General features: G+C 42.5%; 1 protein-coding gene across 2 annotated transcripts in view; it reads right to left on the reverse strand.

Moving 5' to 3' along the window:
- Positions 1-13,798, reverse strand: part of tdrd6 (tudor domain containing 6) — a 35,721-nt gene extending 21,923 nt beyond the window's left edge. For both annotated transcript variants that reach the window (XM_063901800.1, XM_063901799.1), the window contains exon 1: positions 13,615-13,798. The gene's annotated coding sequence lies outside the window, so the exon portion shown is untranslated. The remainder of the gene's footprint in view (positions 1-13,614) is intronic.
- Between the last annotated feature and the right edge of the window lie 6,869 nt (positions 13,799-20,667).

Genomic DNA, 20,667 nt, shown 5'->3' on the forward strand with positions numbered 1-20,667 from the left:
CCAAGTTGTCATACAGGTAATGTGTGTTTTGGAATATTCATGTTCCTTTAGATGTCCAGCCAGATTCCTCCAATTTCTGAAACCTCCTTTTGTAAGTGCATTGTCCTGTTTACCAAAAACTTTGCACGCAAAACAGAAGACAGAGTCTGTGCTAACTGAATAAAGAAGCCATGTTCGCTGTATCTTTTCCCCATTTCTCATTACCATTTCGTAGTTTTTCCTTTGTGAATCTACGTGGATTTTTCTCAGAATTCTGTGGGAAAACCACATCTTTGATCTGCTTAGGCCTATTTGAGACTAATGCACACACTTCAGTATGGTTTAGAACACTTGACCATTCTGCAGGGTCTTCTGATGTGGTCAAAGCTGTTGTAGAAGCAGGTGACGTGTCATGATGAGGGGTAGGAGTTGCAGTCCTGCTGGAGGTGGACGTTGCCGGAGCTGAATGACAAAAAAAAACAAGGTATACATTGTCATAAAGAATCTTTACAGGGCATGGTATATGTTATCAACTAAAGTAAAATGTATTGATTTATTAAACTCACAGTCATCTGTATCATAACCTGGGATGGGCGCTCGATGTGCCTCTGGTGTCTCTTCCTGCTCATGACAACCACCAGGCGGAGTGTCCACTATCCCACTGGAGGTAGATGTTGCTGGAACTGATGTGACAAAAAACTAAATTGTGTACTTCTATATTGTCATAAATAATCTTTACAATCAACAATTAAACAGTTACAGTCAACAGTTAACAATTAAAGTGGAACACTGGACTTACGGTTTTCATCATCAGGATTTGGTAGGGGCACTTTATCTGTTTCTTTTGTGGTCAAAAAAAGTAAAGATCCTGAGGAGAGATATGAAAGAGATTTGTAATTGTTCTCCTTGGGCATAGCTTTCATTATTCATTGCTATCATAGCATTCATAGTAGCTAGCTTAACACTCGCTGCTAGTCTGTCTCCCTGTTAGTTCAACAATAACTAACACTAGTCAGTAGTTCAATAACAGGAGTCATTTACTGTTGATGTTATGCTTAGATCATTATCTGCTCCACTTACCACTGTCTGTCTTTCTTTCTTTTTTCTTCATCTTTTTTTTTCTTCTTCTTCTTACAACCAGATGGATAGCTCCTCTTCATTTTCCTCCAGCTTAGTTTCCAATTTAATGAACGATGGCATCACACGGGTTAACGTGAAGTGGGATAACTGACCTAGAGACGTCACCCATTCACTTACGTTCATTTTCGAAACCGGGCGGGAAGTTGGGTTTCTGACTCGGCAAAGCCAATGTCAATCAACATTCCATCCAATCGGAATATGTGTACGAAAAGACTCCCTTTATTTACGTGACGTTGCCTAGCAACGCTGCGCATGTGCAGTTGGAGAGTAGCACGTTTAAGTTCGCGGGCAAATAGTAATTAACGTAGTTTGTTACTATACAAGTTAAGCGCCTGTAACATCAGTGTTAAATGCGTATGTGCCGGTTGGTGTGCGTACTACGTAACTAGTAGTTGGCTTAACATGCCAGCTCTTGGGGGCCCCCCTAGCGGCTCGGGGCCCCAAGCAGTTGCCTGCCTCGCCTGTTCACAAGCTGCGCGTCTGCCGATTATATAAAATACGGCTTCGTAAACGGAGGTACCGAGGTAGTGCCGAGAGCCCAGTGTGTGGAGTGTGGGCTAACGCTGTCAAATGAGGCACTAAAGCCCTCAAAACTACAGCGGCATCTACAGACCAAGCACCCGACGCTCGTGGGAAAGCCGGTGGAATTTCTCAAAAGAAAAGAAAATGGGCTGCAGATGCAGAAAAGGTGTCACTGATTGGCAGCTCAAATGTGCACTGAAAGCCAGCTACCTCGTAGCCAGACGTGTGGCACAGAGCAAGAAGGCGTTCACCATAGCGGAGGAGTTGGTTCTGCCTGCCGCTGTTGATATGTGCCGTGAGATGATCGGAGAGGCCGCTGCAAAGAAGCTGCTGACCATCCCACTGTCAAACCACACTGTGAGTCACTGTATCGCGGACATGGCCTCAGACATACAGCATCAACTTCTTGAAAGAATAAAAAGTAGCCAGCTTTTCTCTTTACAACTAGACGAGTTCACGGATGTCACGAATGCTGCACTGCTGCTGGTTTTTGTTTGCTATCGCTGGGACAGTAGTTTGCACAAAGACATACAGTGGGGTAAAAAAGTATTTAGTCAGCCACCAATTGTGCAAGTTCTCCCATTTAAAAAGATGAGAGAGGCCTGTAATTTTCATCACAGGTATACTTCAACTATGAGAGACAGAATGAGAAAAGAAATCCAGAAAATCACATTGTAGGATTTGTAATGAATTAATTTTCCAATTATTGTGGAAAATAAGTATTTGGTCAATAACAAAAGTTCATCTCAATACTTTGTTATATACCCTTTGTTGGCAGTGACAGAGGTCAAACGTTTTCTGTAAGTCTTCACAAGGTTTCCACACACTGTTGCTGGTATTTTGGCCCATTCCTCCATGCAGATCTCCTCTAAAGCAGTGATGTTTTGGGGCTGTCGCTGGGCAACACGGACTTTCAACTCCCTCCAAAGATTTTCTATGGGGTTGAGATCTGGAGACTGGCTAGGCCACTCCAGGACCTTGAAATGCTTCTTACGAAGCCACTCCTTCGTTGCCCTGGCGGTGTGTTGGGATCATTGTCATGCTGAAAGACCCAGCCACGCTTCATCTTCAGTGACCTTGCTGATGGAAGGAGGTTTTCACTCAAAATCTCACGATACATGGCCCCATTCATTCTTTCCTTTACACGGATCAGTCGTCCTGGTCCCTTTGCAGAAAAACAGCCCCAAAGCATGATGTTTCCACCCCCATGCTTCACAGTAGGTATGGTGTTCTTTGGATGCAACTCTGCATTCTTTCTCCTCCAAACACGACGAGTTGAGTTTTTACCAAAAAGTTCTATTTTGGTTTCATCTGACCATATGACATTCTCCCAATCCTCTTTTGGATCATCCAAATGCCCTCTAGCAAACTTCAGACGGGCCTGGACATGTACTGGCTTAAGCAGGGGGACACGTCTGGAACTGCAGGATTGAAGTCCCTGGCGGCGTAGTGTGTTACTGATGGTAGCCTCTGTTACTTTGGTCCCAGCTCTCTGCAGGTCATTCACTAGGTCCCCCCGTGTGGTTCTGGGATTTTTGCTCACCGTTCTTGTGATCATTTTGACCCCACGGGGTGAGATCTTGCGTGGAGCCCCAGATCGAGGGAGATTAGCAGTGGTCTTGTATGTCTTCCATTTTCTAATAATTGCTCCCACAGTTGATTTCTTCACACCAAGCTGCTTACCTATTGCAGATTCAGTTTTCCCAGCCTGGTGCAGGTCTACAATTTTGTCTCTGGTCTCCTTCGACAGCTCTTTGGTCTTGGCCATAGTGGAGTTTGGAGTATGACTGTTTGAGGTTGTGGACAGGTGTCTTTTATACTGATAACGAGTTCAAAAAGGTGCCATTAATACAGGTAACGAGTGGAGGACAGAGGAGCCTCTTAAAGAAGAAGTTACAGGTCTGTGAGAGCCAGAAATCTTGCTTGTTTGTAGGTGACCAAATACTTATTTTACCGAGGAATTTACCAATTAATTCATTAAAAATCCTACAATGTGATTTCCTGGATTTTTTTTTCTCATTTTGTCTCTCATAGTTGAAGTGTACCTATGATAAAAATGACAGGCCTCTCTCGTCTTTTTAAATGGGAGAACTTGCACAATCGGTGGCTGACTAAATACTTCTTTGCCCCACTGTACATGTGGAGAGCTACCAACACGTACCACGGCTCAGGAATGTTTCCGCTGCATGGATAACTACTTCACTGAGAACGGCCTGGACTGGCAGAACTGTGTTGGGGTGTGCAGTGACGGTGCAGCATCAATGATTGGCAGGCATCAGGGTGTCAGACAGATACTCGATCGTGCACCAGAAGCTAAATGGACACACTGTTTTCTCCACCGTGAAAGCCTTGCAGCAAAAAAGATGCCACCAGATTTCCACCAGGTGATGGATGTAAGTGCGAACACCATAAACTTTATTAAAAACAATGCTGCGAACTCCAGATGTTTTGCTAAGCTTTGCGAGGACATAGAAGCAGATCACATCCTGCTGCTGTATCACAGTGAAGTGAGATGGCTCTCAAGAGGACTGGTCCTCAAGCGTTTGTTTGAACTGAGGAATGAGGTCTTCTCTTTTCTCACTGAGAAAAACCATCATCTTGCACAGTACTATCCCAACACAATGTTCACAGCAAAACTTGCCTACCTCTGACATTTTTTCACTGCTGAACCAACTGAACATCTCACTTCAAGGAAGAAACAGCAACATATTTTTTCTTGAAGACAAAGTTCAAGCTTTCAAGAGGAAACTTGCTTTGTGGATCAAGAGGGCCCAGGAAAAGAGGATGGACGCGTTTCCACTTTTGTCTGACATTTTAGAAAACTCCCCTCAGGTGAATATCAGTGACTCAGTCTCTCGGCACCTCTCACAACTGGCAGAGAAATGTGATAACTACTTTCCTAAAGATCCCAGAGAGGGAAACATGTGGATTTTTGGAAAAACCCCCTTTTTCCCGGGGACCCCACTGAAAAAATGTGTTGCTTTGCCCTAAACATCGGGAAATTTCCCCAGTTTCTGGAAGTTTCCAGGGACAGCATTTTTAAAAGTTGCAGTGGGGAAAACTGGCCCGGGGCTCCTTCGGGATTGCTTTTTCTCAAAGGAGTCCCCAATGTTTGAACTGAGGGCCGGAAAGTCCTTCTCCCTTCCCAAACTAAAATTCCGGGGTGAAATCAGGTTCTCCTTTGGGTCCCCCAAAAAACCCATGTTCTGGCAAAAAACAATAACAACTACTTTACAGGGGGGCCCAAAAAAAGTATTTGGGTCCCACCAATTGTGCAAGTTCCCCTTTTAAAAAAGTGGGGCCTGAAATTTTGATATAGGTTACCTCTTTTTGGGAGAACAAAGGGGAGAAAAAAAAATCCAAAAAAACCCCATTGTTGGATTTTTAATAAATTTTTATTTTAAAAGGGGGGGTTTGTGGGAAAATAAGGGTATTTTGGTCAATAAAAAAAGTTCACTCAATAACTTTTTTAATATCCCCCTTTGGGGGGCAAAGGACGGGGTTTCAAACTTTTCTTAAAGGGTCTTAACGGGGGCCCCTTTTGGGTTTTTGGGGGATTTGGGGGGAAATTTTGGGGGGGGGGGGGGGGGGAAAAAGGATTTAAAAGATTTGGGTTGGGGGGGGGTTTTTGGGGAGGAGGTTTTTAAGGCCCTTGAAAGTTTTAAAAGCACTTTTGGTTCCCTGGGGGTTGTTTTGGGGATATTTATTGAAAAAGGGGGAAGGGGAAGGTTTTGGGGGGTTGGGGGGAAGGAAATTTTTAAAAAATAAAAATTTAAAATAAAGGGATTTTTTTTTTAAAAAAGGGGGTTTAAAAATTTGGGGGGGGAAATGGGGTAAAAGAAAATAGTTTGCGGCCCCACCCAATTTAAAATTTTATTTTTAAATTGCGGCCCCCAGTTTGAAAACAATGGCATTTTTCAGTGTTGTGGGCAGAGTGAAAGAACCTACCAATCACGGTGGGGTATATTGCTCTCGGGGGCGGGACATCGGCCGCGGGCTCAGAAGCGGAGGCGGGCGCGGAAATTGTTGCTCAGTGGGGACAGAAAAAGAAGCGGAAAAGACGTAGCGGCTAAACACTGAAACTTCAACGCGACAGTGACACCAAGTGGAAATATATATTACACAGCCCCAAACATGTCTTTTTCAAAGCCTGCAGTGAAGAGAACGGTTGGTGATGAGCACAGACAATTTCAGGAAAAGTGGGAAGTGCAATATTTCTTTGTTGAACACAGGGGCATCCGCCGTGTCTTATTTGCACAGAGAAAGTTGCAGTGCACAAAGATACAATTTGAAACGTCATTACACAACTAGACATGCTGAGGAGTATGCAAAATACCAGGGAGATGCGAGAGCCAACAGGGTTGCTAATCTTAAAACATATCTACTGAGGCAACAAGATTTCTTTAAGAAAGCAACCAGAGAGAATGATGCAGCAGTCGAAGCTAGCTACGTGGTTAGTGAGATGATTGCTAAAGCAGGAAAGCCATTCACAGAAGGTGAATTAGTCAAAAAGTGTATATTACAGGCTGCAAGTATTGTCTGTCCAGAAAATAAAGGTCAGTTTAGCAGCATCAGCCTTTCTGCCAACACCGTGGCAGAGAGCATTTCTGACCTGTCAAGTGACATTTATGATCAACTGTGTGAGAAAGCAAAATGTTCAGTGTATACTCAGTCGCTCTTGATGAGACCACAGACATCACGGACACTGCCCAGCTCGCAATCTATGTCCGTGGTGTGATGACAATTTTGAAGTCATAGAGGAGTTGCTCACAGTGATTCCAATGCATGGCCAGACCACCACTCAGGAGATATTTCACCAGCTGTGTGATGCCATTGAGAATGCCGGTTTGCCATGGAAGAGGTTTGTTGGAATAACAACCGATGGAGCGCCATCAATGACAGGGAGGAAAAATGGACTGGTGGAGGAGGCCATTGCTCTGCACTGCATTATCCATCAGCAGGCTCTTTGCAGCAAATGCCTGAAGTTTGACAATGTGATGTCTTTCGTTGTGAAATGCATCAACTAAATCAGATCCAGGGGCTTAAAGCACAGAAGGTTCCATGCTTTTTTTTTAGAGGAAATGGAGTCAGAATATGGGGATGTGCTCTACTTCACCGAGGTACATTGGCTCAGCAGGGGAAACATGTTGAAGAGATTTATTGAGTTGAGAGCGGAAGTGAAAGCCTTCATGGAGAAAGATGGGGTTGCTGTTCCTGTGCTAAGTGATCCCAAATGGCTCATGGACTTAGCTTTTTTTTGTTGATATCACACATGAGCTTAATGTACTGAACAAGAAGTTACAAGGCCAGGGGCAACTTGTTAGTGCTGCCTATGACAACGTGAGAGCATTCTCTACAAAACTTATGTTATGGAAAGCCCAGCTTTTTCAGACAAACCTTTGCCATTTTTCAGCATGCAAGGAACTCATGGATGCAGGCACACCATTCAGTGGGGAGGAGTATGTGGATGTCATTTTGAAGCTACAGGAGGAATTTGATCACAGATTTGCAGACTTCAAGACGCACAGAGCCACATTTCAAATTTTTGCGGACTCCTTCTCCTTTGATGTGCAAGATGCCCCTCCTGTGCTTCAAATGGAGCTCATTGACCTGCAGTGCAACTCTGAGCTCAGGGAGTTCAGAGTTGCATGGGAGTTGGGAGGTGAGTGGAAAAGCAGACAAGCTCGGGCAATTTTTGAGAGAATTGCCCCCCAGCTTCCCTGAGCTTTCACGAATGTTCAAGCGGACCATGTGTCTTTTTGGGAGCACATGCTTGTGCGAAAAACTCTTCTCTACGTTGAACTTCAATAAGTCCAAGTACAGGTCTAGACTTACTGATGAGCATCTTCAAGCCCTACTGAGGGTCTCCACTGCTTCATCCCTGCTTAAGCCAAATGTGGCTCGGCTATGCGAGAGGAAGCGCTGCCAGATCTCTAGCAGCAAGAAGTAGGCAGAAGAAGCCATGTTCAGAACAGTTTATGTTCAATGTTCCATTCATGTTCAGAAAGTGAAATGTTAAAGAACTGTTAATACAGATATTTGAATCTGAATAATAATAATTACATTTCTCTAGTCAGCAACTATATGTGGTTTCTTCAGTCTTCTATATCTGCTGTATTATTATTATTATTATTATTATTTTATTTATTTATTACTGATTGATTGGTTTTTTTCTTATGAATTTGTTAATTAATTTTTTCATCTTATTTTGTGTTAAAAATAAAAATAAAGACATTTGATAACATTGGAATGTTTTTTTAGTACTTTTCTTGTGGGAAACCTGATGCGGCCCAGCCTCACCGAGATTCTACCTCTAACGGCCCCCGGGTAAATTGAGTTTGAGACCCCTGCTTTACACGGATCAGTCGTCCTGGTCCCTTTGCAGAAAAACAGCCCCAAAGCCTGATGTTTCCACCCCCATGCTTCACAGTAGGTATGGTGTTCTTTGGATCCAACTCTGCATTCTTTCTCCTCCAAACACGACGAGTTGAGTTTTTACCAAAAAGTTCTATTTTGGTTTCATCTGACCATATGACATTCTCCCAATCCTCTTCTGGATCATCCAAATGCCCTCTAGCAAACTTCAGACGGGCCTGGACATGTACTGGCTTAAAGCGATCCAACGGAACTTGTCAAAAAGCCCATTATGGAGCTCCCCCTACAGGCTTGGAGGTAATGTACGTTTACGACACTGTCGTAAATACAACACCCTGTCGCATTCACGTGCATTTGATGACGAACCGACGAGGAGTCAGAAGGTGCAAGCTATGTCAACCGATAAGGTAAGAGTAATCAAAGGTTTTACAGAAATATGACTACATAGTTTTATCTACTGTGATACTCGAAATGAATGCTGATACAACCAAAAGAATGACAACATTTGGTTTAGCTGAAATACTGCATAGGCTACGTTGTTTTGTAAGTGTGAACGTGGATGACATCTAACGCAATATTGTTGACAACATCGAAAAGGCACATAGGCATACTATACATTGGAACGTGCATTTTATTATAAGATAGAGAAGTTAGGTTTAGAAGATTACAAACGTACCTGGCGTGAGATTGAGGAAGAATGACCACATTTTATTTGCATGCTTGTCTGAGACGGGACAGATGACTTTTGGCATCTACAAAAACTACATGTCTCCGTGAGACAGGGATGACACTAATAAGGCTACAGCCTACATTGCATGCTTTCATGAATGACATTGGCAGGGATGTATATCACAATACATCAATTTTCGTTGTTTTATCGACATGGGATAAATCACAACCACTAACGTCACAGTAGTAACAGTTTATTATATCACTGTATTAGCTGAATTCGAAAGAATAATTCATGCATGGCTAACGTACTGACAATGCTGCGCTTGCTTCTCCTTATACCTGGGTGCGTGGAGGGGGTCTATTTGTTATTGCGGTAGGTGTGCCAGAAAGCAAGTCGAAGTACTTCCGCTCATCTCCCGGCCCGGTCTAGCAAAGTTACATAGCGCAGTTATCTCACCTCAGACCCCCGATGGGCATGAAAGAGAGGCAAATCGTCATATTAAAAGTCATTCTAGCCGCTCAATTTTTTTCAAGCTGTTATTTTAAGGTACAAATGCTACATTGGATCGCTTTAAGCAGGGGGACACGTCTGGAACTGCAGGATTGAAGTCCCTGGCGGCGTAGTGTGTTACTGATGGTAGCCTCTGTTACTTTGGTCCCAGCGCTCTGCAGGTCATTCACTAGGTCCCCCCGTGTGGTTCTGGGATTTTTGCTCACCATTGTTGTGATCATTTTGACCCCACGGGGTGAGATCTTGCGTGGAGCCCCAGATCGAGGGAGATTAGCAGTGGTCTTGTATGTCTTCCATTTTCTAATAATTGCTCCCACAGTTGATTTCTTCACACCAAGCTGCTTACCTATTGCAGATTCAGTTTTCCCAGCCTGGTGCAGGTCTACAATTTTGTCTCTGGTCTCCTTTGACAGCTCTTTGGTCTTGGCCATAGTGGAGTTTGGAGTATGACTGTTTGAGGTTGTGGACAGGTGTCTTTTATACTGATAACGAGTTCAAAAAGGTGCCATTAATACAGGTAACGAGTGGAGGACAGAGGAGCCTCTTAAAGAAGAAGTTACAGGTCTGTGAGAGCCAGAAATCTTGCTTGTTTGTAGGTGACCAAATACTTATTTTACAGAGGAATTTACCAATTCATTCATTAAAAATCCTACAATGTGATTTCCTGGATTTTTTTTTCTCATTCTGTCTCTCATAGTTGAGGTATACCTATGATAAAAATTACAGGCCTCTCTCATCTTTTTAAATGGGAGAACTTGCACAATTGGTGGCTGACTAAATACTTTTTTGCCCCACTGTAAGGACAAGAGTGGTTCTGAGGAAGTGTCTGCATCTCTCCCAGATGAACTGAACACATGTTATGCACGCTTTGAGAGGCCCCCGGCTGTGGAGGCACAGAAGGCCCAGGATCCCTGCTCACTGGTTTTAACCAGTGCAGATGTGTGTAGATCTCTGAAAAGGATCAACGCACACAGGGCTCCTGGACCTGATGGCATCCCTGGCCGTGCTCTCAAGGTGTGTGCAGTTCAGCTGGCAGATGTGTTCACAGACATTTTCAATAGGTCACTGCTCCAGTCTGTAGTCCCCACATGTTTTAAAGAGTCCATCATTGTCCCTGTCCCCAAAAAGACAAAACCCATCTGCCTCAATGACTACCGCCCAGTTGCACTCACCTCCATCATCATGAAGTGCTTTGAGCGGTTAGTCAACACTTGTATCACCTCCTCCCTCCCTGACTCACTGGACCCCCTGCAGTTTGCATACAGAGCAAACAGGTCCACGGATGATGCCATCTCCCTCACCCTCCACACTGCCCTCTCCCACCTGGACCAGAGGAACACTTATGTGAGAATGCTGTTCATTGACTACAGTTCAGCATTCAATACCATTGTGCCCTCCAAGCTCATCATTAAGCTTAGGGACCTCGGGCTCAACAGCGCCCTCTGTGACTGGATCATGAGCTTCCTAACGGGCAGATCCAAGGCAGTGCGGATGGGGAACATCACATCCTCCACCTTGACCCTCAACTCAGGGTTGTGTGCTCAGCCCTTTCCTCTACTCCCTGTTCACGCACGACTGCGTGGCCACACACAGCTCCAACACTATCATCAAGTTTGCTGACGACACAACCCTCATCGGCCTGATCACAGACGGCGACGAGACGGCATACAGAGAGGAGGTCAGAGCCCTGACATCTTGGTGCCAGGACAACAACCTCCATCTCAACGTCAGCAAAACAAAGGAGCTGATTGTGGACTACAGGAAGAGGCAGAGAGAGGCACACCATCGACGGGACTCCTGTGGAGAGTCAGCAGCTTCAGGTTCCTCGGGGTAAACATCAGTGAGGACCTGACATGGACACCTCACACCAGGGTCATATCCAAGACGCCTCGACAGCGGCTCTTCTTCCTCCGCAGGCTGTTGAAGTTCAACATGGACTCCAGGATACTCTGCAGCTTCTATAAGTGGACCATCGAGAGTATCCTGACTGGCTGCATCACCGCCTGGTATGGCAGTTGCACCGCCCTCAACCGTAAGACTCTACAGAGGGTGATGAAAACTGCTCAGCACATCACCAGGACGGAGCTGCCATCCATGGAGGACCTCTACACCCAGCGGTGTAGGAAGAAGGCCAGTAGGATATTAAAGGACCCCCATCACCCCAGCAACAATCTGTTCTGTCTGCTGCCGTCTGGCAGACGGTACCGCAGCATCCGGACCAAGACCTCCAGACTCAGGGACAGTTTTATACCACAGGCTATAAGACTGCTGAACTCCTGAGCTCTGTGAATGTCTACTCACATCCGTTTATAGTACACACATACATATACACATTAGGGCTGTTCGATTTTGCCCAAAAATAAAATCCCGAATTTTCTTCTCTCAAAACCCGATTACGATTTTTTTGTGAAATGACAAAAGAAATGGCTTTTTTGTCACTTTCGCACAAGTAATGTTGTACAGACGGAGCAAGACAACTTCGCTGAAATGTTTTCGGCCTGGGAGCTTGAAGCGGGGGTCCAGCACATGAAGCAAATGTTGGAAGCCAGACCTTTCGACTGTGTATATCGGGGCCATGTCTATTGCGATGTGAAACGCGACATATATATATATATATAGCTATATATATATATATATATATATATGTGTATATATATATACATATATATATATATATATATACATATATATATACATACATACATATATATATATACATATATACATATATACATACATATATATATATATATATATATATACATATATACATATATATACATACATATATATATATATATACATATATATATACATACATATATATATATATACATATATACATATATATACATATATATATATATATATATATATAATTTTTTTATTATAAGTCAAATCTAAATATTGGTCCTTTTTTAATCAAAAAGCCTGACTTGATCCTTTAAAAAAAATTCTTGTCCCGGCTTGATTTGTGCCAGGAATTATCAGCCTGTTCAGTGGCTTGATGTGTGTGCAGGTTTACATACACATGTCTAATGAAAGTCTTTGTGATGATCCCATTTTATCTTGTCATTTTATTTGACAAGGTTTTTGCTTGTTAAACTGTAAGTGGATTTGGTTTATTATTGAATACAAATCAAACCGTGAGTGAGGTCAATTAAACCTATACAGTGTAAATATTTAATGGGCCCCGGGCCACTTTGTACTATAAAAATTGGGCCTCAAGGTCAAAATGGTTAAGAACCCCTAAACTGCGAAGTGCCTGCACTGTTGGCAAACTTCGTGTTCCCTGCAGTTCTGGGGTAGCGAACTGCAACATTTGCAGTTCATGGAGTTCGTCTCCTTACTGTACCTCAACCAGCTCGCAGCCAGTCTTCCCGAAAAGTATGGGTTCGGACCTTTTTCGCCGCACTAACCTCTGAATCTTCATCCGACTGTGACACTGTAGGCTATGGCGCTTGCATTGGCACACTAGCTGCAGGTCGGAAGAACGAGTCAATAGTTCGCTTGCTCATATTTCAGACGCACGTAGCAGGTTGTGACATCTTTCTCCTCGACTCCTCCACAGAGGTTTGCACGCGCTCGATTATCTGTAGGACCCTCCCCCTCCACACATTCCCTATCCTTCTCACACTCCTTGGCCTGCAAAATATGCCGGATTCATTGACGCGCCCCTTCCACGTTTAACGTGAAACCAGATGTAAAATTCAGTCGCACTCTCTCAAATTTTGGTCGCAAAATGCGAAATGTCTTTACACTTTGAAATTGTACTCGGTAACATCACATCATGTTAGTTTTAAGGACGCAATGTTAAACAAGGATTAGGCTACCTTCGTGAATAACGTTACCGTAAATTGTGACTGCAAGCTCGCTTAATATGGTCTCAAGTCTCTACAGACCAGACTGAGGCAACGGTATGCGTAATTCACAATTTGAGCTGTTATTTTACCATTATAGGTTTAGGATTTTTAAAATTTTTCCAGATTAAGAATCCTCAAACACCACAACGTTACACACGTTTTCCATGACAAGCAGTGGTGTAAAGTAGATTTACTCAAGCACTGTACTTCAGTACAACTCAGTACAATTGTGAGGGACGTTGTAACAGCACTACAAATCACAATAAAATAGTGTACTATTACTTCACTATATGTATTTAATACCTTTAGTTACTAAGCAGATTTGGATTAATGATGTAAAAAAAAAAATAACACGAAGGTTATACTTTATTTAAACCTGGAGTATACATAAGATCTGAGTACTTCATCCACCTCTGCTGCTAGTCTTGTTCAAATGTAAAAAGCTAAGGTTCTCTAAATTAGCAACTGCCGTTAGCATACTTCGGCATAGCAACCACTTAGATATACATTTACTTAGCGGGAGCTAGCTAGCAGTTACAACACAATACTCACCCAATTTTGTCAGAAGAGGCCGTCGAGTCAGACGAAGGATGGTGGTGGTTGCACAGGTTTGACAAATTAACGTTGACCTCGCAAATCCACACAGCCGCGTTTGCTCTAACCTATTCCCACCACCTTCACTTTAGTACATTAAGCTAGCAAGCTAGTGAGCCAGCGTTTGTCCAGTTCCGGTATTTTTGTAGTGATTTCTTTAAATTTGGGATTTTTAAAAAAAGGGGCCACAAAACCAAATCACTACACAGCAAAGTGATGCTAGCATCTTCTAGCTTAGCTCAACGCCATGCGCCTGCCGAAAACGCCCAACGTTTTTTCCGCTCTTTGTTCATCCTTGACCCGGATGTGTCGTTGTTGTTCCCTGTCACACTGTGGCCTAATTCAATAGGAAATGTAATATCTCTTAAATGAACCCTATATATAAAAGCCTTAGCGTAAACAATTTAAACTTAATTTCCCAAAGCTAGAGGTCCTGACATATGAAAGTTGGGCTCTGATCCTCCTATCAATAGTCTGACCAGGCTAGTCGCAGCCAAAATGTATGATATTTTAATTTTCCAGAAGCAGATTAAAGCTCCTGAACGCCACATCAGATAGGAGATATTCATTTTAACTGGAAGTTTTCAGAGATAATAAGCCCAGAAATGTTTTGCTAATTCAATATTATTTTTTTTAAATGTGTACACAATTTTGAGGTATATATCCAAGAAAACATAGGTACATTAATATTATGTAAACAAAACTGTCCCAACCGGGTGTATAAAGTAAATAACAATTAAAATAATAATATTGAGAAAAGGTAAAACAAATTCAAAATAATATGTTACTGGCCCATAAGAAATATATCATTCCTAATGTAATTGTAGAAATACTAAAGCTTTAATTGCCTTCTTGAGTGAAAGTGAAATATATTACATTTTAATCTTAAACATATCTGTAGCATTTCTGCTAGATATATTGGATTTTAAAGGGTCAATCCTTTTATTGTTATGGGGGGAAAAAATGTTCCAACTAGCCGAAAGAATCTTCCTGTATTTATTTCAGCATTTATATTGAAATCATCTTCTTGTAAGAGTATGGATCATTCGTTAAAGCCTGAGTTTCTTAACCTCTCAGAAGCTGCAGAAAAAGTATCAAACTGCATAATATTTTGGAGTAACTATACATTCATCGTGTGTTATTTACCGCCTTTCAACAACATGTTGTCTTTTTTTCTCACTTGTGTAGCAGAATGGGACTATAATTGCATTACATTTCACAAACCCCAAGTTGTACAAGGACAAAATGTGATCTTTAAAAGCAATAAAAAGTTGTTTAACCAATACCATTTTATTTTTATTTATGTTGTTGTTAAGTATCAAGGACTGTGCCATTTCCAAATAATGTTTTGTTATCATTTGGAGATGTATAATCAAGATCTGGCTCTACAGCATATATTCAAAATATAAATATACTGTATAACTTCCAATCTAATCATTCAACAAGGCAACCGATAAATTACACAACTAGGGAGAGTCAACTTGCAATTTATTTGATCTAAAAAATTAATTGGAGATCTTCTAACAGTCCGTTGTTGCCTGTGCACTTTTCTTTGCTGTGGTCTGCTGGATAGGCAGCATCAGAGCTGGTGACACCAACAGACTGAATAAACTCATTAGGATGGCTGGCTATGATGTTGGTCGTAAAATGGACACTTTCGATGCTGTGATTGAGAGGAGGATGCTGGACAAACTGTTGTCAATCATGGATAAACCCACCCACCCTGTCCACCTGCAGCTGGCCAGACAGCGGAGCTGCTCCTCCAACAGACTGCTCCAGCTCCGCTGTCAAAGGACAGATACGGGGGGGAATCCTACTGCTATAATCCTGTACAACAAATCACCTCTGGCTGGCAGATAACTCACTGCTCCATAGTTTTTCTTTTGTAATAACTAGACTTATAACTTCACTGTTATTATCACATGTATATCTAATTTAATGTGCCCTTCAATAGTGTTTATTTATCAGATAGTTTACATATTTTATATTGATGGTCAACTTTTATATATTCAATCTCTTATTTCAGTTTTATCTTCTATTTTGAGATGTTTATATTGTATGATTGTTTATACTCTATGTGCAATACTTTGTTTTACATGCTGCTGCAACAAAAATGTTTTTCCAATTTGGGATCAATAAAGTGTATCTTATCTTATCTTATCTTGTCTTTATGTTCTTCTTTTTTTGTAGGTGCCAAATAAGCAGGGATTTTTATTGTAAGTAGCCTGTACTTTACAATCAACTTGATCCTGCTGACTACCATCCCACCACTGTACACCTGACAGATGAATGTAAAAAGCTTTACTTCAAAAGAACATATAATATTTCTCTAATATATTTTTAATTTATTTTCTCCTTCTACTATTATTACATTTCAATTTTTGGTCAATGATATATCTAATCATTTATAGTTTTATAATGTTGATGTTGTATTAATTAATCCTCAACTTTTTGGTTCAATAAACACCCATCTTGGAATGCTATTGGAATGCTTTTATCAAAACCCGTCCTGCACTAAAGTGTCTATGCTTTCTTTCTATACAATTTTATATTCACTATTAATGTTTTTGACCTTGTCCTTTCGTTTTGTTCTTTATAATGTCTTATGTTTTTATATGTATTCAACAAACACCAAGATAAATTCTTTCCTAGATGAATTAAATATACTTTATTCATCCCAAATTAAATTTGCTGCGAGGTAACAGGCATTACACATGAGTTAAATACAAAATAATAAAATGCAAATAGAATAAAATAAAAGATAAGTATGAAGATAAATTTAAAAAAGAATTAAATCCAATGAGGTCATTTGAGTACAATATATACAATGTGTGCAAATTGTTCAGGATTATTGACATTAAATGTTTTTAAAGTAATTTCTTTTCACACTGTACAATAAAAGGACCATTATGCATCACAAAACTTGTATTTCCTTCAATAAAAACACCTTCAGACTCAGAAACAGCAGCATCCACCAGGCTGTCAGGATGCTGAACTCTCCCAGCTGTCCCCCCTGCCTCCAATGGACCTGGATTTTAACCCCCCTCCCACACACACACATCTAGCACCAGGCACTTTTTCTTCTATGTGCGCTACTGTATATATTTGTGTTTTGTGATAAACTGAATTTCGATCTCCCTGTCTGTATCAAACACACAGAAGATTGACAATAAAGTTGACTTTGACATAGACTTCATGTAACAGACTTTAAAAAAAACCTCAGTCAGTGCCCGACATTCAAAGACTGTTATAGAACCGTTATAGTACTTGTGCAAAAACCTTTGACTTAAAAGGGAAAAAAGCAATATCTTGCAGGGAGATGGTGTTTTATTTTTATTTTGTTCAATCCAGAGAGTAAGCCAAATGCTGACAGTAGATATCACATCATGTGTCAGTGCTGAAGAGAAGGGTGAAATGTGTCCTGTTGTCAAGTGACCGTTTGGCAACCGTGACAAAAACTCCCTCTGTGAGGAAGAAACCTTGAGAGGGACCTGTGGGCGCTGGCTCTCTTGCTGGACCACTTCCTATTTCTGAGAATACAGAAAAACACTCACAGTTCATACACTGATGTGTTTTATGTCCTGGAACTTTGTGTAGATTGGTGCTGTCTTAATACCTGTTTTTTTGTAAAACAGTATGTAGGGCGACTCCTTCCACACAGCCTCCAGGAAGCAGATCCAGGGACAGGTTAAGACCCAAACTCCTGCTTAACCAGACGAGACTGGACAAGGTTTTTGTGATATTTTTCTGTATGGTACCTCTTGCGTATTGTGATGTTCTCCATCTTCAACACCAGGTTGCAATCCATAGGGCAGGTGTAGGTTTGTCTCATGCATGCTGCATTGTCTAGCAGTTTTGGGCAGGCCCCTCATCTGATCCATGAATGAATGGATAGAAACACACACCTTCAACTATGATGCCAGAGCTGCCCTCATTAGTGCCTCCAACAGGGCCCAGTCCCAAGCAAATCGTCACTGTGTCCTAGCCGCAGTCTACACCCCAGGCAAAATGACTATCTGACTGTCTGTCCTGTGTCCAGCAAAACCTGCAGAGGAACCTGCGTTCGTCCCTTCATGGAAATCTGTGCAGAATCCTGTCCACCTTTAACTCCTGGAACACCCTAAACCAAGGACCCTATGACCTAGCTCCTGTTTTCAGCAAACATCAACAAGAAAGTTGGAACCCTTAGACCCTGTATAGATGTTTGTGGTCTTAACAGCATAACTGTCAAGAACAAATACCCTCTGCCATTTATCAGTTCTGCTTTTGCCCCTCTCCATCGAGCCACTGTGTTTTAAAAACTGGATTTGTGAAACGCATCCATGAAGGTGAAGAATGGGAGACAGCATTCAACACTGCCCTAGGCCATTTTGAGTGCTCGGTATGCCCTTTGACTAAACCAATGCCCCTACTGTGTTCCAGGCACTAGTTAATGATGTTCTCCGTGACGTGTTTGTGTTTCCATCTCTGTAAGGCCTCTTTTCTTGGTTAAATCATTGCACAGTGTGAGGTGCAGATTGATCCTGCCAAGGTGTCTGCTGTTACTGAATGGCCAGTCCATCATGATTATACGGTTTTGTTGAATTTTATTTTGAAATGCATCTTCCTCCTTGTATCTTGTCTGGTGTCACTTCCTGTGTTTGCCATCCTGTGTCAGATTTTCTAATTGTGATCACCTGTTGCCCTTGTTTTTCTCCTCCACTCCCAAGCTGTGTATTGTCTTGCGATTAGTTCCTGTGTGTTTAATCTTGTCTTCATTTGTGTTCCTTGTCGGTTCGTTGTCGTCTTTCCTGTGACTCTGTTCCCTGTGCCATGTTCTGGATATCCCTTATCTACCCTCCCTTGTCTACCCTCCCTTGTCCACCAGCATCTTTCTGGTTGGTTATATTTTGTTTCCTACTTTTCCTTTTTGTTGTACTCTGCCTGCGTCCCTAGCTTTGTATTATTGTATAATAAAGCTTGCTTTTTGTTATACCATTTATCCCTTCCCCTAATACTGCACTTGGGTCCTATTTTCCCCCAACCTTGACACAGCCTCCATCAATCGAAAACAGCTGCAGCGTTTCCTAGGGTTTGCCAAGTTTTACAGATGATTTATTAAGACCTACAGCCATCTCGCTGCTCCCCTTACAGCTCTCACCGCCACTTCCTCTTGCCATAGGTGGAGTATGTACATAACACCTTGCCCAACACCTCTTCCGGTATGTCACCTTTTCTTTCTGCCCTTGTTTATTAACATCTGTTATTCTCTTCTCAGGAACAGGAACTGTCTGTCCCTTCTGTCCAAGTCCATATGTGTCGCTGCTTCAAGATTTGGCCCCCAACTTTTCATGTTTATCGGATTGAACCCGTCTGCTCCAGTCCCCTGGCCCCTCCTGTGGTTATGGAGATCAACGATCATCCCGTATATACTGTTCGTCCTTCTTGGATGTTTGCCATCGGGGCCGCGGTCTGCAGTACCTAGTGGAAAAGGGAGGGATATGGTCCAGAGGAGCATTGCAGGCTGCCCCATCGTCAGACTCTGGACCCCACCCTCATGAGGAATTTCCATGCTTCTAATTCGAACAGGACCCACTTCGGTGCTAGGAGGCACCAATAAAACCGGAGGGTACTATTACATTTACTCTGTTTACCCTGAGTAATCAATGGCACTCCTTGATTGGTTCTCCCTGTCTCAGATTTTCTGCAGGAATGCTGGAGTACGAGCCTCCTACCCTTTCTGATATCCAGACTCCTATTAAGACTCAGCGCTGTCACACCCACACTGCCACATTGTGGAACCCGTCATCGGTTCATACATCAAGCCAGTTATTATTAACTGGTTATTGTGGAACTGCGCTCCACACCCCGGGAAGAAGGAGGGAAAACTGCGGCTGGATGCAGGAAAACTTGTATTGTCTCTCCCTCCGAGCCTTTCGGCTCCACACACAAAAAACTCTCTCTCAGCCTTTCGGCTAGACACACAAACCCTCTCTGCGAGGGTCCACATATGGCTCCGACGGGCGCTCCGCTGTCTTCAGGAGCCCAGCCTACTGCAAGAGACCAGAACCAGGTTACTAACATGCTTATCTTGTGAGACTAATTACCTGATTCTGGCCAGCTGTCTGATCTCCGCCTGAGTCACTCCCCTCCCCCTGTCAGCAGCCGGCGCCATAACCACGCCCCCCTGCCACAGTTATTATAAGCTTTGTGTTCATTGTCAGTTCGTCGTCGTCTTTCCCGTGAGTCTGTTCCCTGTGCCATGTTCTGGATATCCCTTGTCTACCCCACCTGTCCATGAGCATCTTTCTGGTTTGTTATAGTTTTTGTTTCCTACTTTTCCTTTATGATGTACTTTGCCTGCGTCCCTAGTTTGTATTCTTTGAAAGCCTGTATAGATTTTTGTGGTCTTAACAGCATAACTGTCAAGAACAAATACCCTCTGCCCTTAATCAGTTCTGCTTTTGCCCCTCTCCATGGAGCCACTGTGTTTTCCAAACTGGATTTGCGAAACGCATCCATCAAGGTGAAGAATGGAAGACAGCATTCAACACTGCCCTAGGCCATTTTGAGTGCTCGGTATGCCCTTTCACTTAACAAATGCCCCTGCTGTGTTCCAGGCACTAATCAATGATGTTCTCCGTGACATGTTTGTGTTTCCATCTCTGTAAGGCCTCTTTTCTTGGTTACATCATTAAACAGGGTGAGTTGCAGATTGATCCTGCCAAGGTGTCTGCTGTTACTTAATGGCCAGTCTGTCATGATTATAGGGTTTTGTTGAGTTTTATTTTGAAATGTATCTTCCTCCTTTTATCTTGTATCGTGTCACTTCCTGTGTTTGCCCTCCTTTTTTCTGATTTTCTCATTGTGATCACCTGTTGCCCTTGTTTTTTTCCTCCCCTCCCAAGCTGTGTATTGTCTTGCAATTAGTCCCTGTGTGTTTAGTCTTGTCTTCATTTGTGTTCCTTCTCGGTCCGTCGTCATCTTCCCCGTGACTCTGTTCCCTGTGCTATGTTCTGGATATTCCTTATC

This window comes from Eleginops maclovinus, chromosome 15 (assembly GCF_036324505.1).
Source record: "Eleginops maclovinus isolate JMC-PN-2008 ecotype Puerto Natales chromosome 15, JC_Emac_rtc_rv5, whole genome shotgun sequence".
Lineage (NCBI taxonomy): Eukaryota > Metazoa > Chordata > Actinopteri > Perciformes > Eleginopidae > Eleginops > Eleginops maclovinus.